We start from the raw sequence: 6,971 nt of genomic DNA, 5'->3' as shown, positions 1-6,971 counted from the left end.
CTTACTGAACCTTTGTATATTTTTGTAGAACATAAATTAAGGCAGGTGGTTAATAATGTTCACACTATTTTGAGAGATACTCAAATTTTTTTTAGAAGAATTGTTTAAGTTTAGTTCTCCTCATGGCACATCCAATTTATTGTTTGTTACACTTGATGTTAATACTTTGTTCATGGTGATACCCAATATGGAAGGGGTAGAAGCAGTTAGATTTTTACACAAATATAGTGTTTTTTCTAAAGACTTGATCTTTGTGATTTGTACACTTTTAGATCTTATTTTAGAGAACAATGTTTTCATGTTTAAAGAACATATTTACTTGCAAAAGGATGGTGTGGCTATAGGCACTTCATTTGCCAATAGCTACGCCAACCTTGTTATGGCACAATGGGAATTTGAAAATGTCCTAAATCCACATTCTGTTTTGAAACACTTAAGATTTTTTAGGAGATTTGTGGATGATGTTTTTCTTTTATGGGATGGTAATATATCTGAGTTGCAAGCTTTTATTACCTACCTTGAATCTACTACTGAATTTTTAAGGTTCACTATGAATGTATATTATCAATATATATATTTCCTTGATGTACATCTATACAAGGATAGAGAAGGAAGTTTACATACTTCATTATATAGGAAATCATGTAGAAGCAATACACTTCTACATCATAATAGCATGCACCCTGGTTATGTTTTTAAAAATATTGCTCTGAATCAAGTGCATAGAGTGTCTAGGTTGCATACTAGTGAGGATAGATTCCAGCAGGCACTTGGGACTTTAGAGCAAGATTTAATGTGGCGTGGTTATTCTCATAAAGATCTTGGGGTGGCTAATTATGTAGTGAGGCATAATAGATGGGGTCTATATCATATTGTTGACAGCTCACAACGATGACTCTGAATTGTTCGACACAAAAATGTCGAACTACAAAAATGGCGAACGGCCAAATAACCGATTTCTTTCCAATGGAAAGAAATCGGTTGGCCACTCTCTGTCACCTGCCCCTTCCCTGAGTGTAGTATGATCTCGGAGTTAAAATATTTAGTTGGGGGGTGTGGGGGTGAAGTCTTCCACTTAAATATATTTGTTTATGTATGCCGTTGGTGTTTGGCCAACCAATTTCTTTCCCTTGGAAAGAAATTGGTTATACGACCATTCGCTATTTTTGTAGTTCGACATTTTGGTGTCGAACAATTCAGAGTCGACATTGTGAGCTGTTGACAGTATAATATAGACCCTAATAGATATACTTCAGCTAAACCATATTTTTCAGATACACAAGACACTTGCAATAGGATAAAGAAGAAGAATAAAGAGGTGAATTTTGTCAGACCTGTTATCACAGTCACTAGTGATGTAAATAAGAGATGTGATGTGATTCATAAAATCTGGCCTATACTTACAGCTGATGATTCCATATCAGGTATAGTAGGCAGTTCACCTCATTTTTGCTTTAAGAATGGTATGTCTTTAAAAAGATAGCTTTGCTATGTTAGGAAGAAAGGTGTTGCATCTCTGTCTAAAAGGAAAGGTACTTTTGCTTGCAGGAATTGTGCGGCATGTCAGTTTATTTCTACTTCCCAAGAATTTCATCATCCTGTTACTAGTTTTGTATTTAATCCCAGATTCTATGCAGATTGCTCCACTAAACATCTGGTTTACCTTGCTTTATGTAATAAATGTACCAGTTTCTATGTGGGAAAAACTAGTAGAACTTTGAAAGAGCATTTATTTGAACACTTGGGCTATATTAGACATAGAGATCCCACTAGTGCCTTATTTAAACATGTTCATGGTAATGTTGATCATTCTTTTAGTTTCTTAGTTTTGCAACATTTTAATGGTAATGATAGAGGAGGTAATTTGAATAATATTGTAGAGAAAGCAGAGACTAAATGGATAGTGCTTTTGCAAGCACATAAGTGCCTTGGGTTAAATTGGTATGTTCCCTTAAAGCCTTTGCTTAGGGAATGTAAATTGCTTCATTAAAGAATTGATTGCACTATATATATCTGACGTGGATTTTTGAATTTTGTCTGAAGATGTGTCTAGTATATGGACATGAAAGCACTAACCTTCTATATTTTGTTAAGAACTAAGGATTTTAATGCTGTGATTGCTCCAGTGTCATCTGCTTTTCTTGCTTGGATAAATTGTGGACACTGGGAAATAGGACTTTACTGCTTCTGATACTACATTTACTGTTATAGAGATGAAGAAAGTAGACAGGAGTATAAGGAGATGAGGCAAATGGCAAAGAGACAGGTGGTGAAGGTTAAGGATAAGGTGTATGGAGAGTTGTCTGAAAAGTTGGACACTATGGAGGGAGAAAAGGACCTGTACCAATTGGCTCAACAGAGGGACCAAGCTGGGAAAGATGTGCAGCAGGTAAGGGTGATAAACGATAATGCGGGAAATGTACTTACAAGCGAGGAGAGTGTTGAGCAGATGGAAAGAGTACTTTCTGGATCCGATGAATGAAGACAATGAGAGAGAAAGAAGGTTGGAGGATGTGGGGATCGTGAATCAGGACATGCAATGGAAGTAAGGACAGCTATGAAGAGGATGAAGAATGGAAAGGCTGTTGGTCCAGATGGCATACCTGTAGAAGCATGGAGGTGTTTAGGAGAGATGGAAGTGGAGTTTTTAACCATATTGTTTAATGAAATCTTGGAAAGTGAGAGGGTGCCTGAAGAGTGGAGAAGACGTCTTTTGGTACAGACTTTTAAGAATAAGTGTGTTATGCAGAGCTGTAGTAGCTACAGAGGGATAAAACTGAAAAGTGATAACATGAAGGTATGGGAAAGAGGAGTGAAAGCTAGGTTAAGAAGCGAGTTGATGATTAGTGAGCAGCAATATGGTTTCATGCTGGTAAACAGCACTGCAGATGCAATGTTTGCTCTGAGAGTGTTGATGGAGAAGTATAAAGAATGTCAGAAGGGGTTGCATTGTATCTTTTTGGACTTAGAGAAAGCATTTGACAGGGTGCCTAGAGAGGATATGTGGTATTGTATGAGGAAGTCAGGAGTGGCAGAGAAGTATGTAAGAGTGGTACAGGATATGTACAAGGGTAGTGTGATAGTGGTGAGGTCTGCGTTAGCAGTGACAGATGTGTTTAATTTGGAGGTGGGATTACATCAAGGATCAGCTCTGAGCCCTTTCTTATTTGCAATGGTGGTGGACAGGTTGACAGACAAGATCAAACAGGAGTTCCCGTGGACTATGATGTTTGCACATGACATTGTGATTTGCAGTGAGAGTAGGGAACAGGTTGAAGAGACCCTGGAGAGGTGGGGATATGCTCTAGAGAGGAGAGGAATGAAAGTCAGCAGGACTAAGACAGAATATATATATATATATATATATATATATATATATATATATATATATATATATATATATATGTGTGTATATGTGTGTGTGTGTGTGTGTGTGTGTGTGTGTGTGTGTCCGTGTGTGTGAATGATAGGGAGGATAGAGGAATGGTAAGAATGCAGGGATTTGTGTTGGTGAAGATGGATGAGTTTAAATACTTGGGATCAACAATTGAGAGTAATAGTGAGCATGGAAGAGAGGTGAAGAAGGGAGTACAGCCAGGGTAGACTTGGTGGAGAAGAGTGTCAGGAGTGATTTGTGACAGACGGGTACCAGTAAGAGTGAAAAGGAAGATCTACAAGAGGGTAGTGAGACCAGCTATGTTATTTGGGCTGGAGACGATGGCATTGACAAAAATGGCAGGAGCCAGAGCTGGAGGTGGCAGAGTTAAAGATGTTAAGATTTGCACTGGGCGTGACAAGGATGGACAGGATTAGGAATCAGTATATTAGAGGGTCAGCTGAGATTGGACTGATTGGAGACAAAGCCAGAGATGCAAGATTGCATTGGTTTGGACATGTGCTGAGGAGGGATGCAGGGTATATTGGGAAAAGGATGCTAAGGATGGAGCTGCCGGGTAAGAGGAAAAGAGGAAGGCCTAAGATAAGGTTTATGGATGTGATGAGAGAGGACATGCAGGTGATTGGTGTGACAGAGCAAGATGCAGAGGACAGGAAGAAATGGAAAGAGATGATCTGCTGTGGTGACCCCTAACAGGAACAGCAGAAAGAAGAAGAAGAAGATAGACATATTAAGATCAATGAAAGAAACAGACCATAGAAAGTCAATTAAAACCCAAAAGTCAGAAGTTTAATAAAACAAATAAACACAGTAATTAGGACTATCCATAGAGATCCATGGGATATAACAGAAGTAAACAGGATACATTAATTTGCAGCTAAATTAATCAAGTTCTACCACAAGAACATAGGGGAGTGAGAGAAAAGGGGAAAAATTTTAATACCATCATGGAGGTATCGAACATTGAAAACTATAAAGCAATTAAGACAAGAAGACTCACTGTTAGAAGAATACAGGAGAGGGAAGAGATCTACAAAAATACTAAGAAAGACAGACTTGATAAAAGCAATCCACAATATTAGAACAGACTGGGATCTATTATGCACTATCACAAAAAACAAACTAAAAATCTCAGCACAGGCAGAAAAACTTAGATGATACACAGATAAAAATAATAAGAAATTTATTGATGACCCAAAAAAGTTTTATAAAGAATTGGGAAACAAGGTAAACGGTATTAAAAGAATGTCAAAAAAGGGAACTATATACATTTTTGAGAAGTATCTTTGAAGATCTTGTGGAACATAAAGAAGATGCTGAATGGATTGAAGGACTAAAAGAAAGATTAAAAAGTTTAAAGGTACAGGATATGAAATGGGATGAAGTAACAGCCAGAGAGAATGAAACATACCCAGGGATTCATAAAGCTCGGCGCAAGGCCGGCGGTAGGCTTGCACCGACAGTGCGGTGTGAAGATGGCGCAGTAGCACCAAATGCATATTAATGAAGGCGCGCCACCACCACAGCCACATGCATAGGAAAGGAGCGCGAGTGCATAGGGCATGTCGAAGTGCCGCACGGAGGCGTGGAAATGCCAGCTGTCGACGTGCAACCTAAAATGCTTGCATATAACAACTTGCAAGATAGTAATCACATCTGTCAGTGTCCGTGGATACTGAAACATATGCAAAGCATGCAAGATAGTTCCTGTGAACCCAAAATGAAGAAGCAAACACAAATGCACAGTAGGGAATAATGGGTCCCTATCCCATGAACAAATGACATGGAAAACCGTGTGCCCGTAGTCCAACGCAGTGTAGATAGCTATACCAAGTGGAAGTGAAACGCATCATATGTTAGCGCACCGCCAATAGGTACGTCCAGCCCAATGGTTAGGGTCACCAGCTGACCCATAGTGTGAGGGAGGGAACACAGCTGGGCAGATGTGTTTATAACAAAATACATGATAAATGTACATATCTAGCGGCTGTATGACCGAATCATATCCCACAAGGCATATAATAGTCACATACAAAAGGTATGTCTGTATTTCACATACCAAATGTGACAGGAAATAGAATAAGCATGTAAACGAAACAGAAGGAGCATATAAACTGCTACAACAATAAGGCAACATGTAGGCTGAAAGGAACAGTATTATCCGTACCGTTGACTGTGGGTATGTGTTGTCCAGTACATTTGGATAAGTGTCCGGAATATATCCCATCCTGAACATAGGAAAAGGTGGCATCCTACCAATGATTAGAACAGTCTGCCAAAGTCCGCATATCAGCGGTACAAGCCAAACTTGTAAGGATGTGTCACAGTTGAACGGGTATTACCCGGGTATACCAACCATGTAATGAAAGTTAAGTATGGGCATGTACCTATGTGCGTGAGGTATAGCATGTGGAAAGCAAACATGGCAGGGTAGTCCACACAACCATACAGGTACTGACATATGTAGGGTATGCAATGTGTTACTCTGGCCATGTCATGGGCCAACAACCAAAGCAGTGATGTATGGAGTGTTAGGAATATGTGTGTGTGTGGGGGGGTGGGCAATGGTACAATCCTCCAAGGCGATACTGTGTCGTATGCAGAATAGGTGAACCGGAGTTGTATTAGGGAGCAGTGGGTGAAGCAGAAATAAACACAAAAACATGTATAAACATCTGCAATAAAACCAGACAGGCCATATTGCAGAACACAATCTCACAAACATATGAATATTAAAATGTGCGATACAAATATATAGACAGGTCACCGGCACATACTGACAGATTGGTCCTGATGGAACTGGCCATATCAAATGCAATACACCTGGATGCATAATGGACTACCCAGCATCCCCTCCACAGCACACAACCCGCTCTCATACCTCAATGTCCACCAAATCCAGTCATACTTGGCCTACTATTTTAGTGCAGCCAGATCTACATATAGTGACCACTATGCATATGTAGTAGGTAGTGTCACCCTAGGCAGTTTCAGGATTGCAAACTATGTATCCCTTGCATGTAAACCCCCCAGCACATTTTCATAACACCAGAAGAATGGTCAGTATTTGTCTTATTTTGGTCTTGTTCAATTTTTGGGATATCCCTCATGGGATAAGTAACCTGTGTAAACATTAGAATGGAAGACACGAAGTCCAGTCCTGTAGATATCTGGACACAAGTTTGAATGTGCAGTAGTGGTGCATGAGACTGTCCAGCCCTAGATGTTCATGCATAGCCTACTACCCAGGATCAAACACCTGCCCGTGGTGCATGTGTCCCAACACGAATAAGCGAGAGAATATAATGCACACATTCGCATAGTGGCAAATGGTATAAGGGTGATGAAGACACTGACGTAAAAAGGATACCCCCTGATCCACTGTGTGAGGGACAATTAATGTGTGTGTAGGTGTGACCTGACCAACAATGATACAATGCCAGATGTCCTGTGGTCGTAGGAAATCACTATGTACCATATTGCATGTAACAGTTGCCTAAAGTGGTCATATCAGGATAGAATAAATGTAATTCATACAAGAAACAGGCAAACAACAAAAGTGCCAAAGGTATAA

Source organism: Protopterus annectens, chromosome 7.part0, assembly GCF_019279795.1.
Source record: "Protopterus annectens isolate FY-2018-M chromosome 7.part0, PAN1.0, whole genome shotgun sequence".
Taxonomy (NCBI): Eukaryota; Metazoa; Chordata; order Ceratodontiformes; family Protopteridae; genus Protopterus; species Protopterus annectens.
Note: the sequence above shows the minus strand (reverse complement) of the source record.